The 27856-nt window shown below is 47.6% G+C and overlaps 1 protein-coding gene across 4 annotated transcripts in view; it reads right to left on the bottom strand.

Annotated features, from left to right (window-relative positions):
- LOC142249959 (P-selectin-like) overlaps positions 1-27856 on the bottom strand; it is a 1135883-nt gene that overhangs the window by 328144 nt on the left and 779883 nt on the right. The window lies entirely within an intron of this gene.

A 27856-nucleotide genomic window follows, 5' to 3' on the forward strand; every position in this document is an offset into this window, starting at 1 on the left:
CGAACCGGTCGCGGTTCGGCTCGAGGTTGGTTCGCCGAACGGACCTCCCGTTCGAGTTCGGTTCGTCGAACGTTCGACGAACCGAACTCGAACTGCATAGGAAACAATGGCAGGCAATCACAAACACAGAAAAACACCTAGAAAACACCCTCAAAGGTGTCCAAAAGGTCACAAACAACTCACAACACATGGGAAAGTGACAAGGACATATACTCATGCGAAAACAAAAGAGCTGGACAAGGAAAAAGAGGAGGACACACAGATATATGAGTATATGCAAGGAAACATGCCATTATTGTGCAACTTGAGCCCTGCTCATTCTTGGCTTCCAATCTTGATAAATTGCCTGAGCTCGCCACGTACGTCTTGGGGATCTTGTCGTGTCCTGCAGCCAGCGTTCTCTCGGAACCTGTCTTCAGTGCTGCTGTGGGTCTGCTGGCAGATAAGCACACGTGTCTGTCCACTGACAATGTGGACATGGCTCTCAGAGGACTTTTCTTCCCCGGGGTCAGCCAGGGGACGGGAAAGGCACGCGTATTTTTGAGAGTGCTTCATGCAAAGCATCTTTTTCTTTTTCAAAAGGGGGCTCAACCGATGCCAGTCAAGTGGGGTGTGTGTGGCCCAGTGAGTGGCAACGAGGGAGACTGTGGTTGGAGTCCCCTCGCTGTGTTTCTAAAAGAACCAAGATGAACAAGTCATGGCTCTCAGAGGACTTTTCTTCCCCGGGGTCAGCCAGGGGACGGGAAAAGCACGCGTATTTTTGAGAGTGCTTCATGCAAAGCATCTTTTTCTTTTTCAAAAGGGGGCTCAACCGATGCCAGTCAAGTGGGGTGTGTGTGGCCCAGTGAGTGGCAACGAGGGAGACTGTGGTTGGAGTCCCCTCGCTGTGTTTCTAAAAGAACCAAGATGAACAAGTCATGGCTCTCAGAGGACTTTTCTTCCCCGGGGTCAGCCAGGGGACGGGAAAGGCACGCGTATTTTTGAGAGTGCTTCATGCAAAGCATCTTTTTCTTTTTCAAAAGGGGGCTCAACCGATGCCAGTCAAGTGGGGTGTGTGTGGCCCAGTGAGTGGCAACGAGGGAGACTGTGGTTGGAGTCCCCTCGCTGTGTTTCTAAAAGAACCAAGATGAACAAGTCATGGCTCTCAGAGGACTTTTCTTCCCCGGGGTCAGCCAGGGGACGGGAAAGGCACGCGTATTTTTGAGAGTGCTTCATGCAAAGCATCTTTTTCTTTTTCAAAAGGGGGCTCAACCGATGCCAGTCAAGTGGGGTGTGTGTGGCCCAGTGAGTGGCAACGAGGGAGACTGTGGTTGGAGTCCCCTCGCTGTGTTTCTAAAAGAACCAAGATGAACAAGTCATGGCTCTCAGAGGACTTTTCTTCCCCGGGGTCAGCCAGGGGACGGGAAAGGCACGCGTATTTTTGAGAGTGCTTCATGCAAAGCATCTTTTTCTTTTTCAAAAGGGGGCTCAACCGATGCCAGTCAAGTGGGGTGTGTGTGGCCCAGTGAGTGGCAACGAGGGAGACTGTGGTTGGAGTCCCCTCGCTGTGTTTCTAAAAGAACCAAGATGAACAAGTCATGGCTCTCAGAGGACTTTTCTTCCCCGGGGTCAGCCAGGGGACGGGAAAGGCACGCGTATTTTTGAGAGTGCTTCATGCAAAGCATCTTTTTCTTTTTCAAAAGGGGGCTCAACCGATGCCAGTCAAGTGGGGTGTGTGTGGCCCAGTGAGTGGCAACGAGGGAGACTGTGGTTGGAGTCCCCTCGCTGTGTTTCTAAAAGAACCAAGATGAACAAGTCATGGCTCTCAGAGGACTTTTCTTCCCCGGGGTCAGCCAGGGGACGGGAAAGGCACGCGTATTTTTGAGAGTGCTTCATGCAAAGCATCTTTTTCTTTTTCAAAAGGGGGCTCAACCGATGCCAGTCAAGTGGGGTGTGTGTGGCCCAGTGAGTGGCAACGAGGGAGACTGTGGTTGGAGTCCCCTCGCTGTGTTTCTAAAAGAACCAAGATGAACAAGTCATGGCTCTCAGAGGACTTTTCTTCCCCGGGGTCAGCCAGGGGACGGGAAAGGCACGCGTATTTTTGAGAGTGCTTCATGCAAAGCATCTTTTTCTTTTTCAAAAGGGGGCTCAACCGATGCCAGTCAAGTGGGGTGTGTGTGGCCCAGTGAGTGGCAACGAGGGAGACTGTGGTTGGAGTCCCCTCGCTGTGTTTCTAAAAGAACCAAGATGAACAAGTCATGGCTCTCAGAGGACTTTTCTTCCCCGGGGTCAGCCAGGGGACGGGAAAGGCACGCGTATTTTTGAGAGTGCTTCATGCAAAGCATCTTTTTCTTTTTCAAAAGGGGGCTCAACCGATGCCAGTCAAGTGGGGTGTGTGTGGCCCAGTGAGTGGCAACGAGGGAGACTGTGGTTGGAGTCCCCTCGCTGTGTTTCTAAAAGAACCAAGATGAACAAGTCATGGCTCTCAGAGGACTTTTCTTCCCCGGGGTCAGCCAGGGGACGGGAAAGGCACGCGTATTTTTGAGAGTGCTTCATGCAAAGCATCTTTTTCTTTTTCAAAAGGGGGCTCAACCGATGCCAGTCAAGTGGGGTGTGTGTGGCCCAGTGAGTGGCAACGAGGGAGACTGTGGTTGGAGTCCCCTCGCTGTGTTTCTAAAAGAACCAAGATGAACAAGTCATGGCTCTCAGAGGACTTTTCTTCCCCGGGGTCAGCCAGGGGACGGGAAAGGCACGCGTATTTTTGAGAGTGCTTCATGCAAAGCATCTTTTTCTTTTTCAAAAGGGGGCTCAACCGATGCCAGTCAAGTGGGGTGTGTGTGGCCCAGTGAGTGGCAACGAGGGAGACTGTGGTTGGAGTCCCCTCGCTGTGTTTCTAAAAGAACCAAGATGAACAAGTCATGGCTCTCAGAGGACTTTTCTTCCCCGGGGTCAGCCAGGGGACGGGAAAGGCACGCGTATTTTTGAGAGTGCTTCATGCAAAGCATCTTTTTCTTTTTCAAAAGGGGGCTCAACCGATGCCAGTCAAGTGGGGTGTGTGTGGCCCAGTGAGTGGCAACGAGGGAGACTGTGGTTGGAGTCCCCTCGCTGTGTTTCTAAAAGAACCAAGATGAACAAGTCATGGCTCTCAGAGGACTTTTCTTCCCCGGGGTCAGCCAGGGGACGGGAAAGGCACGCGTATTTTTGAGAGTGCTTCATGCAAAGCATCTTTTTCTTTTTCAAAAGGGGGCTCAACCGATGCCAGTCAAGTGGGGTGTGTGTGGCCCAGTGAGTGGCAACGAGGGAGACTGTGGTTGGAGTCCCCTCGCTGTGTTTCTAAAAGAACCAAGATGAACAAGTCATGGCTCTCTGAGGACTTTTCTTCCCCGGGGTCAGCCAGGGGACGGGAAAGGCACGCGTATTTTTGAGAGTGCTTCATGCAAAGCATCTTTTTCTTTTTCAAAAGGGGGCTCAACCGATGCCAGTCAAGTGGGGTGTGTGTGGCCCAGTGAGTGGCAACGAGGGAGACTGTGGTTGGAGTCCCCTCGCTGTGTTTCTAAAAGAACCAAGATGAACAAGTCATGGCTCTCAGAGGACTTTTCTTCCCCGGGGTCAGCCAGGGGACGGGAAAGGCACGCGTATTTTTGAGAGTGCTTCATGCAAAGCATCTTTTTCTTTTTCAAAAGGGGGCTCAACCGATGCCAGTCAAGTGGGGTGTGTGTGGCCCAGTGAGTGGCAACGAGGGAGACTGTGGTTGGAGTCCCCTCGCTGTGTTTCTAAAAGAACCAAGATGAACAAGTCATGGCTCTCAGAGGACTTTTCTTCCCCGGGGTCAGCCAGGGGACGGGAAAGGCACGCGTATTTTTGAGAGTGCTTCATGCAAAGCATCTTTTTCTTTTTCAAAAGGGGGCTCAACCGATGCCAGTCAAGTGGGGTGTGTGTGGCCCAGTGAGTGGCAACGAGGGAGACTGTGGTTGGAGTCCCCTCGCTGTGTTTCTAAAAGAACCAAGATGAACAAGTCATGGCTCTCAGAGGACTTTTCTTCCCCGGGGTCAGCCAGGGGACGGGAAAGGCACGCGTATTTTTGAGAGTGCTTCATGCAAAGCATCTTTTTCTTTTTCAAAAGGGGGCTCAACCGATGCCAGTCAAGTGGGGTGTGTGTGGCCCAGTGAGTGGCAACGAGGGAGACTGTGGTTGGAGTCCCCTCGCTGTGTTTCTAAAAGAACCAAGATGAACAAGTCATGGCTCTCAGAGGACTTTTCTTCCCCGGGGTCAGCCAGGGGACGGGAAAGGCACGCGTATTTTTGAGAGTGCTTCATGCAAAGCATCTTTTTCTTTTTCAAAAGGGGGCTCAACCGATGCCAGTCAAGTGGGGTGTGTGTGGCCCAGTGAGTGGCAACGAGGGAGACTGTGGTTGGAGTCCCCTCGCTGTGTTTCTAAAAGAACCAAGATGAACAAGTCATGGCTCTCAGAGGACTTTTCTTCCCCGGGGTCAGCCAGGGGACGGGAAAGGCACGCGTATTTTTGAGAGTGCTTCATGCAAAGCATCTTTTTCTTTTTCAAAAGGGGGCTCAACCGATGCCAGTCAAGTGGGGTGTGTGTGGCCCAGTGAGTGGCAACGAGGGAGACTGTGGTTGGAGTCCCCTCGCTGTGTTTCTAAAAGAACCAAGATGAACAAGTCATGGCTCTCAGAGGACTTTTCTTCCCCGGGGTCAGCCAGGGGACGGGAAAGGCACGCGTATTTTTGAGAGTGCTTCATGCAAAGTATCTTTTTCTTTTTCAAAAGGGGGCTCAACCGATGCCAGTCAAGTGGGGTGTGTGTGGCCCAGTGAGTGGCAACGAGGGAGACTGTGGTTGGAGTCCCCTCGCTGTGTTTCTAAAAGAACCAAGATGAACAAGTCATGGCTCTCAGAGGACTTTTCTTCCCCGGGGTCAGCCAGGGGACGGGAAAGGCACGCGTATTTTTGAGAGTGCTTCATGCAAAGCATCTTTTTCATTTTCAAAAGGGGGCTCAACCGATGCCAGTCAAGTGGGGTGTGTGTGGCCCAGTGAGTGGCAACGAGGGAGACTGTGGTTGGAGTCCCCTCGCTGTGTTTCTAAAAGAACCAAGATGAACAAGTCATGGCTCTCAGAGGACTTTTCTTCCCCGGGGTCAGCCAGGGGACGGGAAAGGCACGCGTATTTTTGAGAGTGCTTCATGCAAAGCATCTTTTTCTTTTTCAAAAGGGGGCTCAACCGATGCCAGTCAAGTGGGGTGTGTGTGGCCCAGTGAGTGGCAACGAGGGAGACTGTGGTTGGAGTCCCCTCGCTGTGTTTCTAAAAGAACCAAGATGAACAAGTCATGGCTCTCAGAGGACTTTTCTTCCCCGGGGTCAGCCAGGGGACGGGAAAGGCACGCGTATTTTTGAGAGTGCTTCATGCAAAGCATCTTTTTCTTTTTCAAAAGGGGGCTCAACCGATGCCAGTCAAGTGGGGTGTGTGTGGCCCAGTGAGTGGCAACGAGGGAGACTGTGGTTGGAGTCCCCTCGCTGTGTTTCTAAAAGAACCAAGATGAACAAGTCATGGCTCTCAGAGGACTTTTCTTCCCCGGGGTCAGCCAGGGGACGGGAAAGGCACGCGTATTTTTGAGAGTGCTTCATGCAAAGCATCTTTTTCTTTTTCAAAAGGGGGCTCAACCGATGCCAGTCAAGTGGGGTGTGTGTGGCCCAGTGAGTGGCAACGAGGGAGACTGTGGTTGGAGTCCCCTCGCTGTGTTTCTAAAAGAACCAAGATGAACAAGTCATGGCTCTCAGAGGACTTTTCTTCCCCGGGGTCAGCCAGGGTACGGGAAAGGCACGCGTATTTTTGAGAGTGCTTCATGCAAAGCATCTTTTTCTTTTTCAAAAGGGGGCTCAACCGATGCCAGTCAAGTGGGGTGTGTGTGGCCCAGTGAGTGGCAATGAGGGAGACTGTGGTTGGAGTCCCCTCGCTGTGTTTCTAAAAGAACCAAGATGAACAAGTCATGGCTCTCAGAGGACTTTTCTTCCCCGGGGTCAGCCAGGGGACGGGAAAGGCACGCGTATTTTTGAGAGTGCTTCATGCAAAGCATCTTTTTCTTTTTCAAAAGGGGGCTCAACCGATGCCAGTCAAGTGGGGTGTGTGTGGCCCAGTGAGTGGCAACGAGGGAGACTGTGGTTGGAGTCCCCTCGCTGTGTTATACATGCTTTTAGAAGGGCATGACATGGCTTGGAGGTTGACTTTCATAAAATGCAAACTGTTGGCTACCAAAATGCTGCCTTTCCAACAACTGTGGTTATAGGCAATGAGGAACATACTGATGAAGATGAGACGCAGATACCCGATTGGGATGACAACTTAAATATTCGGTCAGGGCAAGAAGAAACTCGGTCTGAGGGGGAGGGGAGTGCAAACACAACAATTGATGATGAAGTTCTAGATCCCACCTACTGTCAACCCACAGTCAGACACTCGAGGAGGTCAATAGAGGCGGTGGAGGAGGATGCAACCGACGTCGAAGTAACCTGGCGCCTTCCTGGACACAGTCGGAGCACTGGTAGCACGTCTACAACTGCATCCTCAGCCACCACTCTGCCTCTGAGCATTATTCGGGGTGGATCAACAGGTCGCATGGCCTCTAAGCCTTGCCTAGCCTGGTCCTTTTTTGACATAAAAAAAGATCGGCCAAATTATGTGATCTGTAACATTTGCCATGGTTATCTTAGTAGAGGTCAAAACCTCAGCAGTTTGACAACTTCTTCCATGAATCGTCACATGAATAAATATCATATGGCCTGGTGGGAAGCTCACCGTGCTGCAATGCGGCCTAGTGGAGCCAACCATCCACCGCCTGCCCCTTCCAGGGCATCCGCGCGCTCGTCATCTTCTAGGACTGTGGGGACAGCTGTCACACCTGTTTTTCCACCCACAACTTCCACCACTGTAACCGCAACAGGCAGTTTGCTTGGTAGGTCGTCAGTTGGTTTGGAAGGGGAAACAAGTGAGTGTGTACAGCTCTCTCAGACATCGATAGCACCAACTTTGGATGAAGGCAACATCATGTCTCCGCCTGCACTTTCCTCCCAAAGCTGCATTTTTCCAGGGACACCCTACTCAACACCGTCTACACACAGCAGCCAGATCTCTGTCCCTCAGATGTGGTCAAATAAAAGGCCACTTCCTTCGACCCATGACAAAGCGAAGAGGTTGACTCTATCCCTCTGTAAGCTGTTGGCTACAGAAATGCTGCCTTTCCGCCTAGTGGACACACAGGATTTTAGAGACCTTATATCTGTCGCTGTGCCCCAGTACCAGATGCCTAGTCGCCACTACTTCTCTAAGAAAGGTGTGCCCGCGCTACACCAGCATGTCGCACACAATATCACCGCTTCCTTGAGAAACTCTGTGTGTGAACGGGTGAATTTCAGCACCGATACTTGGACCAGTAAGCATGGACAGGGACGTTACATGTCGCTGACTGGGCACTGGGTAACTATGGTGATAGATGGTGAAGGGTCTGCTGCACAAGTCTTGCCGTCCCCACGACTTGTGTGTCAATCCTCTGTCTGTCCAAGTTCCGCCACTGCTTCTGCATCCTCCACCTCATCTGGGTCCTCCACCTCCGCCCCAAGCCTGCCTGGTCAGGCCACCAGCGTTCTCACTGCGCAGAAGGAATCACGCACCCCTCATTACTATGCTGGCAGCAGAGCGCAACGGCATCAGGCGGTCTTTAGCTTGACATGTCTTGGGAATAAGAGTCACACAGCTGAGGAGTTGTGGTCAGCTCTGCGGTCCGAGTTTAATAAATGGTTGTCTCCACTCAACCTGCAGCCTGGTAAGGCCGTGTGCGACAATGCTGCAAACCTGGGTGCGGCCCTTCGCCTGGGCAAGGTGACACACGTGCCTTGTATGGCTCACATGTTGAACCTTGTTGTCCAGCAATTTTTAACACACTATCCCGGCCTAGATGGCCTTCTGACCAGGGCACGGAAACTGTCTGCAGTGCTCACTTCCACCGTTCAAGCGCCGCAGCTGAGCGACTTGCATCGCTCCAGAAGTCTTTCGGCCTGCCGGTTCATCGCCTGAAATGCGATGTGGCGACACGCTGGAATTCAACTCTCCACATGTTACAGCGACTGTGGCAGCACCGCAGAGCCCTGGTGCAATACGTCATGACGTATAGCCTGGGCCAACGAGATGCAGAGGTGGGGCAGATCACCCTGATGGAGTGATCTCAGATCACGGACCTATGCACCCTTCTGCACAGTTTCGACATGGCGACGAATATGTTTAGCGCTGACAATGCCATTATCAGCATGACGATTACAGTCATTTACATGCTGGAGCACACGCTAAACACTATTCGGAGTCAGGGGGTGGGACAACAGGAAGGGGAGGAACTACAGGAGGATTCATATGCGCAAGACACAACAACATCACCAAGGTCCAGACGTTCATCATCACCAACGCGGCAGGCATGGGACCATGGGGGACAGGGATCAACAAGGGCGCATGGTAGCAGGCGAGATGTTGAGGAAGGTGCAGGAGGACATGAAGATATGGAGGACGAACTGTCCATGGACATGGAAGACTCAGCTGATGAGGGGGACCTTGGTCAAATTTAAGTTGAAAGAGGTTGGGGGGAGATGACAGAGGAAGAAAGAACGGTTAGCACCTCTATGCCACAAACACAGCGTGGACTTGGTCCGCATGGCTGCGCAAGACACATGAGTGCCTTCTTGTTGCACTACCTCCAACATGACCCTCGTATTGTCAAAATTAGAAGTGATGATGACTACTGGCTTGCCACACTATTAGATCCCCGGGACAAGTCCAAATTTTGTGACATAATTCCACCCATAGAAAGGGACGCACGTATGCAGGAGTATCAGCAGAAGCTGTTACTCGATCTTAGCTCGGCTTTTCCACCAAACAACCGTGCAGGTGAAGGGAGTGATTCTCCCAGTTGTAACTTGACAAACATGGGACGGCCTCGTCATCTTCAACAGTCTACCCGTACCAGTAGGACCGTATCTGGTGCTGGTAACAGCAATTTTATGGAATCTTTTCATAATTTTTTTAGACCCTCCTTTGCAAGGCCACCAGAGACATCAAGTGTGTCACATAGTCAACGGATGGAGAGGATGATACAGGAGTATCTCCAAATGAACATCGATGCAATGACTTTGCAAATGGAGCCTTGCTCCTTTTGTGCTTCAAATCTAGAAAAATGTCAAGAGCTCTCCAGTTACGCCTTGAAGATTTTGTCGTGTCCAGCTGCCAGCGTTGTCTCTGAACGTGTCTTCAGTGCTGCTGGGTGTGTGCTGACAGATAAGCGCACGCGTCTGTCCAGTGACAATGTGGACAGACTGACGTTCATCAAAATGAACAAGTCATGGATCCAGAAGGAATTTACTACCCCTGTGTCATCCTGGGGAGAGTAAATGCTTGTGGATTTGGAATGTGCTTGATGCAAATCAAAACATCCTGTTTGCAACTAGGGCACAAGTCCTGCCACTGATGGGGTGTCTGTGTGCCCAATTTGGGGAAAAAAGGTAGACTCCGCTTGGAGTAACCCTTGCTTGCTGTGTTTTTTAAAAATGATACAAGATGAACAGATCTGAAGGCAAGATGAAGGCAACATCATGTCTCCGCCTGCACTTTTCTCACAAACCTGCATTTTTCCAGGGACACCCTACTCAACACCGTCTACAGACAGCAGCCAGATCTCTGTCCCTCAGATGTGGTCAAATAAAAGGCCACTTACTGCGACCCATGACAAAGCTAAGTGGTTGACTCTATCCCTCTGGAAGCTGTTGGCTACCGAAATGCTGCCTTTACGCGTAGTGGACACACAGGATTTTACAGACCTTATGTCTGTCGCTGTGCCCCAGTACCAGATGCCCAATCACCACTGCTTCTCCAAGAAAAGCATGCCCGCGCTACACCAGCATGTCGCACACAACATCACCACTTCCTTGAGAAAATCTGTGTGCGACAGGGTGCATTTCAACACAGATACTTGGACCAGTAAGCATAGACAGGGTCATTACATGTCACTGACTGGGCACTGGCAAACTATGGTGAGAGATGGAGAAGGGTCTGCTGTACAAGTCTTGCCGTCCCCACGAGTTGTTTCAATCCTTGTTCTGTATGTAGAAGTTAATACACTGCTTCTGCCTCTTCAACCTCGTGTGGGTCCTCTACCTTGGCGCAAACCCTGTGTGGTCAGGCCACCCTTCCTTGCAACTGCGCACAAGGACTACCACACACCTCCTTACTATGCTGGCAGCAGAGCTCAATGCCATCAGGCGGTCAAAGTTTTACTTTGAAATGTATGGGAAATGTGAGTCACACCGCTATTACAGAGAATAGTAGTCAGGCAGGGTCAAAACATTAATTGAGGAACAGGAACAGAATGGGACGGCCAGGAAAGAATCAGAAAACAAGCAGAGGTGAAATGCGTATCGGCCAACAAGGTACATAAACAGCAAGCAGGAAAAGTAGTCAGGTAACAAGCACACAAAATCATAAAACTGAACTGGGGGTAAAATTAACCAGAGGTTCATAGCTATGTCTGGCAGTGGTCTGCAGACAGGATGGGCATAAAAAAGGGTGTGGTGTCTTCCCATTGGTTGTAGCTGAATGATGGTATTTCATCTGTGAGATACCCACCAGCTACATTCAGCCAGAGATTCTGCATCTGTCAAGGTAATGCAGCCCAGTGGGTGAGCATAACCTGCGTCCACCTGCGCCGCTGGCATCGACTACTCTCCCATCATCAGCACTATTCATGAAAGGAACACGTTGTCACCTGGCGACCGGAGTACAAATTGACGGAGCGGACTCCGTTGGTGACTTAACAGCCGTGTGCGGCAATGATGCAAACCTGGCTGCGGGCCATCCTCAGGGCAATGTGACACACGTGCCTTTTAGGGCTCACGTGTTGAACCGAATTCGCCAGCAATTTTTAAAACACCATCACGGCCTACATGGCCTTGTGCAGTGGGCACGCTCGCTATGTGCTCACTTCCATCGTGCGCACACAGCAGCTCAACAACTTTCATCACTCCGGAAGTCTTAGGGTCTGGCAGTTAAACGCCGTAAATGCGATGTTTCGACACGCAGGAATTGGAATCTGCACATGTTGCAGCGTGTGTGGCAGCACCGCAGAGCCCTGCTGAAATACGGTAAGACATATAGCCTGGGATAACTTGATCCAGAGGTGGTGCAGATCACGCTGCTGGAGTGGTGTCAGATCAAGGACCTATGCACCCTGCTACACAGTTTTGAAATGTCGACGAAGATGTTTAGCACTGGCAATGTCATTCTCAGCGTGACAATTCTGGTCATCTACATGATGGAGCACACTGTAATTATTATTCGGAGTCAGGTGTTGGGACAAGAGGAAGGGGAGGAAGTACAGGAGGAGTCATATGCGGAAGGGATAACAAGATCTACGAGGTCCAGATGGTCAGCGGCACCTATGCGGCAGTCATGGTGAGGGAGAGGGATTAACAAGGGCGCATAGTATCAGCAAAAAGTGTTGATGAAAGTGCAGGAGCCCATGAAGAAATGGAGGACGAACTGGCGATGGGCATGGAAGACTCAGCAGATGAGTGAGAGCTTGCTCACATTTCGGTTGTGCGAGGTTGGGGGGAGAGGGCAGAGGAAGGATGCACGATTCTCACCTCTCTGCCACCAACACACCAAGGACTTGGTCCTCCTGGATGCACAAGACACATGAGCGCCTTCTTGCTGCACTACCTACATGACCCTCGGATTGTATGAATTTGAACTAATCCTGAATACTGGGTTGCCACACTGTTAGATCCCCGGTACAAGACAAAATTTGGCGAACTAATTCCTGCCATAGAAATAGACGCACGTATACAGGAGTATCTGCAGAATGTGGTACGCAATCTTAGATCTACTTGTCCACTAAACACCAGTGCTGCACAGAGTGAATCTCAACGCTTTGTCATGGATAGGAGGAAATGGTCTTTTACTTGTCCACATCGGAGGGACCGAGGGATGGCTGCTGTGCTGAGATGGCGTTGAGTACGGTGTCCCTGCACAGTTGCACTTTTGGTCATATCCCAAAATGAGTTGAAAAAGGACAGATGCTGTTGGAAAGGGGAACAGGTGTGTTGGAAAGGGGAAAAAAGTTTTGGTCCGTGGATTTGGTGGTTAAGCAACTGTAACATTTGCTGAAGAAACAACATCTGTTACAGTGGGACTGGCAGATTTGGATAAAGTGGTATATAATCTGTGACCGCTATATAACGAAAATGAATAAGAAAAGAAAGAGAAAGGTATATATCCCCATCAGCAGTCAGTGTCCACCGTGCTCCCAGTTGGAAAAGGAGAGGTTGGCAACTTGAAGGTTTGGTGGAGGATACAGAGCTGTGTGGCTATGAAACTAATAGTAGCCTGAACCGAGTTAGACGCCATTCGGATCTGGAGACTGTGAGCCCTGTTAGCGTCACAGGGTCCACATGCCCACCCAGCCCAGGAACTCCCTGTTAACAACACAGGGGCCATTGAGTACGCTGACCGTGTGCGTAGGGGCCACACCTGTGGACAGCAGGCGCATCAGCAGCAGCAGGCCTGTTAATGCCACTGGGCTGCACAAGCAGGACTGTTAGGACAGGAGCTGGTCTTAACCGTTCTGCGTTACCAACTGTGGTGGTGGCCTGCATCCACCACCCGATCCCTGCCTACCTCTGGCCTAAAGCCGCAATGGGTTCAACACATGGAGGTGTGCTCTTTCGGAGCATAATAGAAGACTGCGCACCTCCTTGTTGGCTCCAGCCCCTTTTATAACCTGGGTCCGCCCCAAACCAGGGTGAACCACAATGCACCTCCTGGAGACAAAAGTAGAGTGACACGTCATGAGTGGCATAACTAGCGTCCTATTTGGAAACGCAACTTCAATGATGACCTCATGGCTGCCATGACCCAAACACCTCACCAGTCATCGTCTGAGCATCAATAATGCGGTGACAAGTCATAGGTGTGGGCCTCTGCAAGCCATTTGGGAGGACACCTGATGCCCTGTGGTCTATATGGGACCCCCACATCAGGGCCAGGGCCAAAGAGTTCATTACCGGACCTAGTCTCTGATGCAGGAAGTGCCTGAGCATGCTCAGTAGCATGAAATACAGTCTCTGAAAAAAGACTATCAGCTTTAGCATGGTGTCTATGCCCAAAACAGGACTTAAACCCGGCACGGAATGCAAGCACCTGTGCAAAGAGGCTTTTCACACTTAGTGTGGGAGCATGCGCTGTATCCCGAAATGAAAACTTAGCGTCAGGAATGGCACAGTCAGGCTGAGCATACTCACTAGGCGAAACACTGTAATTATGCTGCAGCTGGGGTACATCGGCACACGCATGCGCACTAGCTGCCTCTCCACACTTAGACGTGGAGGGGAAATTTGTCTTGGAGATGCTGTCTATGAACAGAAGGAAAAGCTAAAGGAAGCCTGACTTTCTATCCCTCCGAATTATGAAATGCAGCAATGAATTCCATGAGTTTGCTATAACATTAGCGTAGCAAAATGTGCATGAGGGTGTGATGTAGAGGTGCTAGAAATAGCTTGTCACCAGTGGGGCACTAATGGAATACAACAGCCAGTTCTATGATGCCACAAAATGGCAGTATTTTGTGCTATCATTATAGCTTATTAAAAACAGAGCACGAGGTTGTCATGCAGAGGTGCTGCACATAGATTTGCAGTAGTGTGAATTGACAAAAGTACAATAGCCACGTTTAGGATACAACTAGGTACAGTGAGTGTTTGCTAGTATAATGGCTGAGTTTAAAAAAGTTTGAGTGTGCAAGGCAGGCAGATGTCCTGCAAATAACGTTCCAATACTGTGAATTGACAAAAGTACAATAGCCACGTTTAGGATACAACTAGGTACAGTGAGTGTTTGCTAGTATAATGGCTGAGTTTAAAAAAGTTTGAGTGTGCAATGCAGGCAGATGTCCTGCAAATAACGTTCCAATACTGTGAATTGACAAAAGTACAATAGCCACATTTAGGATACAACTAGGTACAGTGAGTGTTTGCTAGTATAATGGCTGAGTTTAAAAAAGTTTGAGTGTGCAATGCAGGCAGACGTGCTGCAAATAACGTTCCAATACTGTGAATTGACAAAAGTACAATAGCCACGTTTAGGATACAACTAGGTACAGTGAGTGTTTGCTAGTATAATGGCTGAGTTTAAAAAAGTTTGAGTGTGCAATGCAGGCAGACGTCCTGCAAATAACGTTCCAATACTGTGAATTGACAAAAGTACAATAGCCACGTTTAGGATACAACTAGGTACAGTGAGTGTTTGCTAGTATAATGGCTGAGTTTAAAAAAGTTTGAGTGTGCAATGCAGGCAGACGTGCTGCAAATAACGTTCCAATACTGTGAATTGACAAAAGTACAATAGCCACGTTTAGGATACAACTAGGTACAGTGAGTGTTTGCTAGTATAATGGCTGAGTTTAAAAAAGTTTGAGTGTGCAAGGCAGGCAGATGTCCTGCAAATAACGTTCCAATACTGTGAATTGACAAAAGTACAATAGCCACGTTTAGGATACAACTAGGTACAGTGAGTGTTTGCTAGTATAATGGCTGAGTTTAAAAAAGTTTGAGTGTGCAAGGCAGGCAGACGTGCTGCAAATAACGTTCCAATACTGTGAATTGACAAAAGTACAATAGCCACGTTTAGGATACAACTAGGTACAGTGAGTGTTTGCTAGTATAATGGCTGAGTTTAAAAAAGTTTGAGTGTGCAATGCAGGCAGACGTCCTGCAAATAACGTTCCAATACTGTGAATTGACAAAAGTACAATAGCCACGTTTAGGATACAACTAGGTACAGTGAGTGTTTGCTAGTATAATGGCTGAGTTTAAAAAAGTTTGAGTGTGCAATGCAGGCAGACGTGCTGCAAATAACGTTCCAATACTGTGAATTGACAAAAGTACAATAGCCACGTTTAGGATACAACTAGGTACAGTGAGTGTTTGCTAGTATAATGGCTGAGTTTAAAAAAGTTTGAGTGTGCAATGCAGGCAGACGTCCTGCAAATAACGTTCCAATACTGTGAATTGACAAAAGTACAATAGCCACGTTTAGGATACAACTAGGTACAGTGAGTGTTTGCTAGTATAATGGCTGAGTTTAAAAAAGTTTGAGTGTGCAATGCAGGCAGATGTCCTGCAAATAACGTTCCAATACTGTGTATTGACAAAAGTACAATAGCCACGTTTAGGATACAACTAGGTACAGTGAGTGTTTGCTAGTATAATGGCTGAGTTTAAAAAAGTTTGAGTGTGCAAGGCAGGCAGATGTCCTGCAAATAACGTTCCAATACTGTGAATTGACAAAAGTACAATAGCCACGTTTAGGATACAACTAGGTACAGTGAGTGTTTGCTAGTATAATGGCTGAGTTTAAAAAATTTTGAGTGTGCAATGCAGGCAGACGTCCTGCAACTAACGTTCCAATACTGTGAATTGACAAAAGTACAATAGCCACGTTTAGGATACAACTAGGTACAGTGAGTGTTTGCTAGTATAATGGCTGAGTTTAAAAAAGTTTGAGTGTGCAAGGCAGGCAGATGTCCTGCAAATAACGTTCCAATACTGTGAATTGACAAAAGTACAATAGCCACGTTTACGATACAACTAGGTACAGTGAGTGTTTGCTAGTATAATGGCTGAGTTTAAAAAAGTTTGAGTGTGCAATGCAGGCAGACGTGCTGCAAATAACGTTCCAATACTGTGAATTGACAAAAGTACAATAGCCACGTTTAGGATACAACTAGGTACAGTGAGTGTTTGCTAGTATAATGGCTGAGTTTAAAAAAGTTTGAGTGTGCAAGGCAGGCAGATGTCCTGCAAATAACGTTCCAATACTGTGAATTGACAAAAGTACAATAGCCACGTTTAGGATACAACTAGGTACAGTGAGTGTTTGCTAGTATAATGGCTGAGTTTAAAAAAGTTTGAGTGTGCAATGCAGGCAGACGTGCTGCAAATAACGTTCCAATACTGTGAATTGACAAAAGTACAATAGCCACGTTTAGGATACAACTAGGTACAGTGAGTGTTTGCTAGTATAATGGCTGAGTTTAAAAAAGTTTGAGTGTGCAATGCAGGCAGATGTCCTGCAAATAACGTTCCAATACTGTGAATTGACAAAAGTACAATAGCCACGTTTAGGATACAACTAGGTACAGTGAGTGTTTGCTAGTATAATGGCTGAGTTTAAAAAAGTTTGAGTGTGCAATGCAGGCAGACGTGCTGCAAATAACGTTCCAATACTGTGAATTGACAAAAGTACAATAGCCACGTTTAGGATACAACTAGGTACAGTGAGTGTTTGCTAGTATAATGGCTGAGTTTAAAAAAGTTTGAGTGTGCAATGCAGGCAGACGTCCTGCAAATAACGTTCCAATACTGTGAATTGACAAAAGTACAATAGCCACGTTTAGGATACAACTAGGTACAGTGAGTGTTTGCTAGTATAATGGCTGAGTTTAAAAAAGTTTGAGTGTGCAAGGCAGGCAGATGTCCTGCAAATAACGTTCCAATACTGTGAATTGACAAAAGTACAATAGCCACGTTTAGGATACAACTAGGTACAGTGAGTGTTTGCTAGTATAATGGCTGAGTTTAAAAAAGTTTGAGTGTGCAAGGCAGGCAGATGTCCTGCAAATAACGTTCCAATACTGTGAATTGACAAAAGTACAATAGCCACGTTTAGGATACAACTAGGTACAGTGAGTGTTTGCTAGTATAATGGCTGAGTTTAAAAAAGTTTGAGTGTGCAATGCAGGCAGACGTGCTGCAAATAACGTTCCAATACTGTGAATTGACAAAAGTACAATAGCCACGTTTAGGATACAACTAGGTACAGTGAGTGTTTGCTAGTATAATGGCTGAGTTTAAAAAAGTTTGAGTGTGCAATGCAGGCAGATGTCCTGCAAATAACGTTCCAATACTGTGAATTGACAAAAGTACAATAGCCACGTTTAGGATACAACTAGGTACAGTGAGTGTTTGCTAGTATAATGGCTGAGTTTAAAAAAGTTTGAGTGTGCAATGCAGGCAGACGTGCTGCAAATAACGTTCCAATACTGTGAATTGACAAAAGTACAATAGCCACGTTTAGGATACAACTAGGTACAGTGAGTGTTTGCTAGTATAATGGCTGAGTTTAAAAAAGTTTGAGTGTGCAATGCAGGCAGACGTCCTGCAAATAACGTTCCAATACTGTGAATTGACAAAAGTACAATAGCCACGTTTAGGATACAACTAGGTACAGTGAGTGTTTGCTAGTATAATGGCTGAGTTTAAAAAAGTTTGAGTGTGCAAGGCAGGCAGATGTCCTGCAAATAACGTTCCAATACTGTGAATTGACAAAAGTACAATAGCCACGTTTACGATACAACTAGGTACAGTGAGTGTTTGCTAGTATAATGGCTGAGTTTAAAAAAGTTTGAGTGTTCAATGCAGGCAGACGTGCTGCAAATAACGTTCCAATACTGTGAATTGACAAAAGTACAATAGCCACGTTTAGGATACAACTAGATACAGTGAGTGTTTGCTAGTATAATGGCTGAGTTTAAAAAAGTTTGAGTGTGCAAGGCAGGCAGATGTCCTGCAAATAACGTTCCAATACTGTGAATTGACAAAAGTACAATAGCCACGTTTAGGATACAACTAGGTACAGTGAGTGTTTGCTAGTATAATGGCTGAGTTTAAAAAAGTTTGAGTGTGCAATGCAGGCAGACGTGCTGCAAATAACGTTCCAATACTGTGAATTGACAAAAGTACAATAGCCACGTTTAGGATACAACTAGGTACAGTGAGTGTTTGCTAGTATAATGGCTGAGTTTAAAAAAGTTTGAGTGTGCAATGCAGGCAGACGTCCTGCAAATAACGTTCCAATACTGTGAATTGACAAAAGTACAATAGCCACGTTTAGGATACAACTAGGTACAGTGAGTGTTTGCTAGTATAATGGCTGAGTTTAAAAAAGTTTGAGTGTGCAAGGCAGGCAGATGTCCTGCAAATAACGTTCCAATACTGTGAATTGACAAAAGTACAATAGCCACGTTTAGGATACAACTAGGTACAGTGAGTGTTTGCTAGTATAATGGCTGAGTTTAAAAAAGTTTGAGTGTGCAATGCAGGCAGACGTGCTGCAAAGAACGTTCCAATACTGTGAATTGACAAAAGTACAATAGCCACGTTTAGGATACAACTAGGTACAGTGAGTGTTTGCTAGTATAATGGCTGAGTTTAAAAAAGTTTGAGTGTGCAATGCAGGCAGACGTCCTGCAAATAACGTTCCAATACTGTGAATTGACAAAAGTACAATAGCCACGTTTAGGATACAACTAGGTACAGTGAGTGTTTGCTAGTATAATGGCTGAGTTTAAAAAAGTTTGAGTGTGCAAGGCAGGCAGATGTCCTGCAAATAACGTTCCAATACTGTGAATTGACAAAAGTACAATAGCCACGTTTAGGATACAACTAGGTACAGTGAGTGTTTGCTAGTATAATGGCTGAGTTTAAAAAAGTTTGAGTGTGCAATGCAGGCAGATGTCCTGCAAATAACGTTCCAATACTGTGAATTGACAAAAGTACAATAGCCACGTTTAGGATACAACTAGGTACAGTGAGTGTTTGCTAGTATAATGGCTGAGTTTAAAAAAGTTTGAGTGTGCAAGGCAGGCAGATGTCCTGCAAATAACGTTCCAATACTGTGAATTGACAAAAGTACAATAGCCACGTTTAGGATACAACTAGGTACAGTGAGTGTTTGCTAGTATAATGGCTGAGTTTAAAAAAGTTTGAGTGTGCAAGGCAGGCAGATGTCCTGCAAATAACGTTCCAATACTGTGAATTGACAAAAGTACAATAGCCACGTTTAGGATACAACTAGGTACAGTGAGTGTTTGCTAGTATAATGGCTGAGTTTAAAAAAGTTTGAGTGTGCAATGCAGGCAGATGTCCTGCAAATAACGTTCCAATACTGTGAATTGACAAAAGTACAATAGCCACGTTTAGGATACAACTAGGTACAGTGAGTGTTTGCTAGTATAATGGCTGAGTTTAAAAAAGTTAGAGTGTGCAATGCAGGCAGATGTCATGCAAATAACGTTCCAATACTGTGAATTGACAAAAGTCCAATAGCCACGTATAGGATGCCACTAGGTACACTGAGTGTTTGCTTGTATAATGGCTTCGTTATAATTAGTTGGAGTGTGCAACGCAGGCAGATGCGCTCTGCAAATGTCTTGGCACTAGTGGGACTATAGCAAAGTCCAATAGCCACGTATAGGATGCCACTAGGTACACTGAGTGTTTGCTAGTAAAATTGCTTAGTTTAAAAAAGTTGTAGTGTGCAATGCAGGCAGACGTGCTCTGCAAATGTCTTTGCACTAGTGGGACTATAGCAAAGTCCAATAGCCACGTATAGGATGCCACTAGGTACACTGAGTGTTTGCTAGTAAAATTGCTTAGTTTAAAAAAGTTGTAGTGTGCAATGCAGGCAGACGTGCTCTGCAAATGTCTTTGCACTAGTGGGACTATAGCAAAGTCCAATAGCCACGTATAGGATGCCACTAGGTACACTGAGTGTTTGCTAGTAAAATTGCTTAGTTTAAAAAACTTGGAGTGTGCAATGCAGGCAGATGTGCTCTGCTAATGTCTTTGCACTAGTGGGACTATAGCAAAGTCCAATAGCCACGTTTAGGATGCCACTAGGTACACTGAGTGTTTGCTAGTATAATGGCTTACTTAGAATGAGTTGGAGTGTGCAGAGGACAAGAGGGTACAGTGGCAGGATTGTGGTGCTCTGGCATACCTCCCAACTTTTAAAGAAGGAAAAGAGGGACAAAGTTTGCGGCGCGCGTAGCGCGCCGCGGGAAATTTTTAGGCCACGCCCCCTAACCACACCCATTTCACAGTCACGCCCATATCCACTCCCCATCCACACCCATTCAGCACAAACACGCAGGCAGCCGGCGGGCCTCCAGCACGGACACGCAGGCAGCCAGCGGGCCTCCAGCACGGACACGCAGGCAGCCGGCGGGCCTCCAGCACGGACACGCAGGCAGCCACAGTGAGGCGGCCGGTCGCCTTCACAGACAGGCGGCCGGCCGCCTTCACAGACAGGCGGCGGGCCGCCCGCACAGAGAGGCGGCCAGCCGCCCGCAGAGAGAGGCGGCCGGCCGCCCGCACAATGAGGCGGCGGGCCGCCCGCACAGACAGGCGGCAGGGGGGCGCCCGCACAGACAGGCGGCAGGGGGGCGCCCGCACAGACAGGAGGCAGGGGGGCGCCCGCACAGACAGGCGGCAGGGGGGCGCCCGCACAGACAGGCGGCAGGGGGGCGCCCGCACAGACAGGCGGCGGGGGGGCGCCCGCACAGACAGGCGGCAGGGGGGCGCCCGCACAGACAGGCGGCAGGGGGGCGCCCGCACAGACAGGCGGCAGGGGGGCGCCCGCACAGACAGGCGGCAGGGGGGCGCCCGCACAGACAGGCGGCAGGGGGGCGCCCGCACAGACAGGCGGCAGGGGGGCGCCCGCACAGACAGGCGGCAGGGGGTGAGGGGGGAGGGAGGGAAATCAGCGCTGGGGAGATTAGTTTACTGTACCAGCAGCAGCACAGGCAGCGCTCCTCTCTATGCCACGTCTACTAGGATGGTAGGAGGGAAAAGCAGGGAGGCGGAGAGAGAGTGGGTGGGCGGAGCCCGGGAGCCGGCCGTCCCGCCCGTGGCAACGGGACAAACAACGTAAAGCGTGAAAGTCCCGCTGTATCCGGGACGGTTGGGAGGTATGCAGCATGTTAGAATGTGTACATAAGATCCCGCTGGTGGTGGCCGCAGCTTATAGGCCCCAAATCTGGTGACAGGTTCCCTTTAAAGTGAACCTGTCAGGTGCAATATGCACTCAGAGCCAGGAGCAGTTCTGGGTGTATATTGCTAATCCCTGCCTAACCGTCCCTGAATACACTAGCATAGATAAAGAGATCAAGAACAAATATTTTTAAAGATCTTATATCTTATGCTAATGAGCGCGGGGACTAGTCACAAGGGCGTTACTTCACTTGGCTAGTCGGCTCGCATAGCATGTTAGCATGTTATTACGCCCCTGTGTGAGTACTAACACGCTATATGAGCCGACTAGCCAAGTGAAGTAACGCCCTTGGGACTAGTCCCCGCGCTAATTAGCATGAGATATAAGCTCTTTAAAAATACTTTTTCTATAGATGCCTTTATCTATGCTGGTGTATACAGGGACAGTTAGGGAGGGATTAGCAATATACACCCAGAACTGCTCCTGGCTCTGAGTGCAGATTGCACCTGATAGGTTCCCTTTAAAGGGAACCTGTCACCAGAAATTTAGCAAAAAAAATAAAAGATTCCCCTCTGCAGCTCCTGGGATGAATTCTGGAAAGGTTCCTGTTGCTATTGTGCCCCCTTTGAGACCTAAAATAATACTTTATGAAGTCTTACCTTTTTGTATGCAAATCTGTTTTTATGGTCACGGGGGCGGGCTGCCTGGCGTCCGTTATTCCCCCTCCTGCCGTTGTACGCCGTCCCCCATTGCTCATTTCCATACATGAGGACGCCTTCCTCATGTAACTGTCCTCCTGAAGTTTTGTGCATGCCCAGTGCCACTCTCGCGGGAGTAAGCACTGTGCAAAGTGTGAACGCTTTTGAGGTGATTGCGCAGGCGCGAGATTATGGGCGGCGCTGTGATTGTCATCAGCAGCGTCATCCAAGTACCCACCCATAATCTCGTGCCCGCGCTTCTCACTCTGCCTCCACCGTTATGCGCAAGCACTGGCCATATGAACCACGTTACCTATTACCATGGGCGCGAGATTATGGGCGGCGCTGTGATTGTCATCAGCAGCGTCATCCAAGTACCTGCCCATAATCTCGTGCCCGCGCTTCTCACTCTGCCTCCACCGTTATGTGCAAGCACTGGCCATATGAACCACGTTACCTATTATCATGGGCGCGAGATTATGGGCGGCGCTGTGATTGTCATCAGCAAAGTCATCCAAGTACCCGCCCATAATCTCGTGCAAGCAGTAATAGGTAACATGGTTCATATGGCCAGCACTTGCGCATAACGGTGGAGTCAGAGGGAAAAGTGCGGGCACGAGATTATGGGCGGGTACTTGGTTAACGCTGCTGATGACAATCACAGCGCCGCCCATAATCTCGTGCCTGCGCAATCACCTGAAAAAGCGTTCACATGCGCAAAACTTCGGGAGGACAGTTACATGAGGAAGGCGTCCTTGTGTATGTAAATGAGCAATGGGGGACTGCGTAAAGCGGCAGGAGGGGGAATAACGGACGCCAGACAGCCCGCCCCCGTGACCATAAAAACACATTTGCATACAAAAAGGTAAGACTTCATAAAGTATTTTTGTAGGTCTCAAAGGGGGCACAATAACAACAGGAACCTTTCTAGAAGCAGCCCAGGAGCTGCAGAGGGGAATCTTTTATTTTTATTGTGAAATTTCTGCTGACAGTTTCCCTTTAACTGGTAGGGGAGCCAGGATAAAGCAGAGCTGAAGCTGTTGGGAAGCTAGGACCCAGCAGCTCTGCTCCACAGGCAGGAGACCACTGATCGGTAAGCTAATAGAAGCCTGCAGATGTCACTCTGCATAGGTTATTGTCACTGCTATCTGCAGGAGATAAGTGCTGATTGCACGGTCTCCTCAGCGTCCTGACTCCCCGCGTGTCTGCAGCAGTGAGAAGCCGCACACGGGGAATCAGAGAACAGCTGCAGACAAACGCAGGCTCCGGGACTGGGGGGGGTCGGCTCTGGTGCAGGGGGGGGGGCTCTGCTGCAGGGGGGGGTCGCTCTGCTGCAGGGGGGTCGCTCTGCTGCAGGGGGGTCGCTCTGCTGCAGGGGGTGATTCATACCTCAGCAGCAGTCACAGGAGTAGGTGCGCGCTCGGCTCTGTAATGAATAGTAGAAGGGAGAAACAGCGAGGCGGGGCTACAGTGGGTGGGTGGAGCCGTGACAAACAGCCTCACGGGCGGGACCCGGGATCAAAGGCTCAGAAGAGGGACTGTCCCGCTGTATCCGGGACGGTTGGGAGGTATGCTCTGGGTAGAGGAATGGAAGCCTGCCTTTCTATTCCCTCCTAATGGTGAAATGCAGGGAGGAAATCCCTGACCTGGGCTACACAGACGCTGTTGCTGTTTGCAGGACCTGTCACTTATGGCTCTCTGACCCTGCCGCTTTGAGCCCTTAAAAGGACTGCTAGAATGTGCTCTCCCTAAGCTGTCTAACGCTGTGTATGCAGCGCATACAGCTGTATCGGCTATAGGACTCAGGAGGACGGAGCTGCGACACTGATGTCTGACACCAAAGACGCAGAAGGCAGATAATGGCGTTCGTGAAGAAAATGTCCGGTTTTATAATGCAGGGACATGTGACATGCAGATCCTATCACACATGCCGTTGCTTCTCTGGCTCAAAGTCCACTTAGGTGTGTGTCTGTCTGTGATTGGCTGACATGCTGGCCCGCCCCACAAGACGCGCGCGCTTAGGGAAGGAAGACAAGAAAAAAAAAAAAAAAAATGGCGATCGCCATTATAGAAACAGCAGTGATCTGAAGGCGCTGTTCACGCACACTATACACTGAAATGTGATAATAGTTTGATTCACAGAGTGACTTACACTATTACAGCAGAAACCAAGCTAGGATTTAGCTGTTTTTTGGCTGCTAGAACCGTTCTCGAACGTTTCTAGAACTATCGAGCTTTTGCAAAAAGCTCGAGTTCTAGTTCGATCTAGAACATGCCCCAAAATCACTCGAGCCGCGAACTGGAGAACCACGAACCACGAACCGCGCTCAACTCTAAAGAGGACGTGATATTTTGTGGACTGAGTTGCAGTTTTGAATGACACCATTAATTTTACCATAAAATGTACTGAAAAACAGGAACAAAATTCTATATTGGAAGAAAATGCCTCCATTGGTTTTATGGGGCTCATTGTATGATGTAAATGACAGATTATTTGATTCTCCAGGTCATTATAATAAAGGTGGATAGCAAACTTGAGTAGAGTTTTTATTTATTTAATTAAAGATCAAAATTAGAACTTGTAAATATATATATATATATATATTTTGTCATGTTGAGATGTGTCATATGTATATATATATATATATTATTACTATTATTATTTTTTTTTTCTCTCAATTGAGCTGCGTGAGTTTTTGCATAGTGAAGCAATGGTTTTACTGTCAGTTTGGGTTACATAAAACATTTTTATTCCATTGATTTTAGGGGGTGTTTTGAAAAACCACAATTCTGGTGTTTCCATTTCTTTCCTCTTTACAGCATGTATTGTATGGGTAACTGTATTTTGCAGACTATAAGACAAACTTTTTATCTCCAAATTTTGGAGGAAAGTAAGGGGTTTGTCTTATAGTCTGGATGTACCTGTGGCTGTGGGGAGGGGGTGTTGGCGGTGGAGGAGAGGATCACAGGAGGTAGGAGCAGGCTCACAGGAGGCAGGAGCCGGCGCTGGGGCCAACAATGTGCCCATTAATAAAGAAAATGAATATTTACTGCTCCCCATGCCCATAAATCCATCCACCTCTGGGCACTGAAGCCAGTGCTGAGAGGGGGGTTGGATTATGGGTGTGTAGAGCAATGAATATTAATTTCCTTTAATGTCGGGTGTTCTGCCTTCTTTCACGTAACACTGTGAATCTCTGGCATACAGCTAAACCCTCGTTCCCATTTCCAATAAACAGACTGTATGAGTTCAGTAGTCTTGATTTATCAGCTGGTAACATGAACTTGATTGCAGGATATACGGAGTATACGGTGCATACAGAATATTCAAGATACAAGGTGAATACGGAATACGGGTAAAAACTATAACAAGAAAGTGTACAGTCAGAACATAGTTAAATAAGGTGGTAACATAGCATAACATTAACATAAGATGCAGTTGTATTTAGAATCTAGGGTAAAGGTCACCTGCAGCAACCTCACACAGACAGAATCTTATCTATATAAGCAGGGCAAGGAGAGCACTAAGGTGTAGAATTACAATGTAACAATGTAACTGGGGGCACATGGCATTGACAGCATGCATTGCCCCTCTTACACATGGATGTCAGTTGCCGGCATCAGAAGAGAACACTGCGCACCAGGGAAGCAGAGGGAAGGTGAGTATAATTGTTTTTTTTCTTATGTGTGCAGCGTGATGGGAGGCATATACACCAGGTTGGGCCCCTGATGGGGGTAATATATACCAAGATGAGGGACATATATATGAATGAGTGACAGTTGAAGACTTCTTGCTCACAAATTTCTGCCACTACACACAAGACACAACTTGGAGACCCAGATTGGAGTCTTGATATTTAACCCTTTCACGACCGGCCGATTTTTCGCTTTCCGTTTTTTTTTTTCGCCATTCTTTTTCTGAGAGACGTAACTTTTTTATTTTTCAGTCAATATGGTCATGTGAGGGCTCATTTTTTGCGGAACGAGCTGTACTTTGAAATGAAACCATCAGTTTTACCATATTGTGTACTAGAAAATGGCAAAAAAATTCCAAATGCTGAAAAATTGCAAAAAAAGTGCGATAGCACTATGGTTTTTGAGATATTTTATTCACTGTGTTCACTATATGGTAAAACTGATGTGTGGGTGTGATGCCTCAGGTCAGTGCGAGTTCGTAGACACCAAACATGTATAGGTTTACTTTTATATAAGGGGTTAAAAAAAAATCGGAAGTTTGTCCGAAAAAAGTGGCGCACGTTTTACGCCATATTCCGTGACCCGTAGCGTTCTCATTTTTCGGGATCTTAGGCTCAATGACGGCTTATTTTTTGCGTCTCGAGCTGACGTTTTTAACGGTACCATTTTTGCGCAGATGCTACGTTTTGATCGCCTCTTATTGCATTTTGCGCAAAAGTTGTGGCGACAAAAAAACGTCGTTTTGGCGTTTGGAATTTTTTTGCCGCTACGCCGTTTACTGATCAGATTAATTGATTTTATATTTTGATAGATCGGGCGTTTCTGAACGCGGCGATACCAAATGTGTGTATATTTTTTATTTTTTTAACCCTTTAATTTTTAATGGGGCGAATGGGGGGTGATTTGAACTTTTAGGTTTTTTTGTTTTTTTTTAATTTTTTAAAACTTATTTTTTTACTTTTTTTTTTTATTTTACTAGTCCCCCTAGGGGGCTATTGCGATCAGCATTCCGATCGCTCTGCAGTATCTGCTGATCACAGCTGGAAGGCTGTAAACAGCAGATACGCTGTCTTTCTCTTTTGCTGTGCCCCGGGCACAGCGAAAGTGAAACCAATTCATGTGTAGTACAGGAGTCATCACATGACCCTGTACTACCATGACAACTATCGGGAGTCACGTGATCGCGTCACGTGACTTCCGGTTTCGGCGGTAAGTAAAACTTTACCGCGATTGCGCTTATAATGGCGCTGTCATGTATTGACAGCGCCATTATAAGGGGTTAATCGGCACGAGCAGATAACGATTCTGCTCGTGCCTAGCAGGCACACATCTCAGCTGTGAAAATCAGCTGAGATGTGTGCCGATCGCGGCATGCTGCCGCCGGAGGACCGCGGGCAGTAAGATTATGTCATTTAGGACGTAATTTAAAAACCTTTAAGGCAGACAGCAGAACAGTAAGACAGCGGCAGCAATGCCCTCCCCCCCATTACCCAATAGACTGTTTGCACATCAGGGAAGTATGGTCCATGTAAATAGAGTACGTGAGCTGGCATTTTTGTATAAAAAATTAAAAGATGAATGAGTAACAGTCATCGGACTCTTGCTCACAGAACCCTGCCACTACACAGAAGCCACAGCTTGGAGACCATATTGTAGTCTTCATATTTAAAAACCTTTCAGGCAGAAAGTGGGATAGCAAGACAGCAGCATCAATTCTCCCCTTCATTTCCCCGTAGTCTTTTTGTACACAGGGAAGTATGGTCCATGCAACACACAGGATGTTGACTGGCATTTTCATTTAAAAAAAATCAAGATATGAATGAGTGACAGGCGTAGGCCTCTTGTTCACAGAACCCTGCCACTACAGACAAGACACAACTTGGAGACCCAGATAAGAGTCTTCATATTTTAAAGCCATTCAGGCAAACATAAGGATGTCGTTACATCCGGTTCTCCTGACACTTACAGCTGAGCGGCATTTCACAGGCTTATAAATGGTGCACCTTCTCTCCACATTCCACCAGCGCCCCCTGAAGAAGTCTTTGACAGGATGAAACGCGTTGGGGTAGGCAGCACATTACAGCAGCTCATCCATTAAGGTAAACAGTAGTTCATTATTTCACTTTGACCATCTTCCTTCTTGTTGCATCTTTGCTGTGTCATAGCAGGGCAGCTAGCTATTTGAAGCCTGCACACTAGGTTTTTTATTAGGCACTTATGCAACAAACTCTTGCACATGCAATTTTGTTTGCAACCCCAGGTTTACATTATAGCTACCTCCAGCATTGTATGTATTTTCAGGAAAAGAACAATCATGTTATTCTAGCACTGTCACTACTGTGATTGTGGATGCCCCTTAGGTATATCCCTGTCACCATTTTATCTTGCATGTTTTGCATATATACATTTTTAAATATCTACAATAAAGATTTATGATTTATTATTATTCTGGGTCACTATTTCCTTCATTGGTGTTTTTGCCTGCACTAGTTGGGAAATTTTTGATTAGCGAGACATTGGGACAGCAAGACAGCGGCATCAATTCCTCCCTTCCCCCATTTCCCTATAATCAGTTTGCACACCAGGGAAATATGGTCCATGCAAAACACAGCATT

The sequence above is a fragment of the Anomaloglossus baeobatrachus genome, chromosome 8 (genome assembly GCF_048569485.1).
Source record: "Anomaloglossus baeobatrachus isolate aAnoBae1 chromosome 8, aAnoBae1.hap1, whole genome shotgun sequence".
In the NCBI taxonomy this organism is placed as follows: domain Eukaryota; kingdom Metazoa; phylum Chordata; class Amphibia; order Anura; family Aromobatidae; genus Anomaloglossus; species Anomaloglossus baeobatrachus.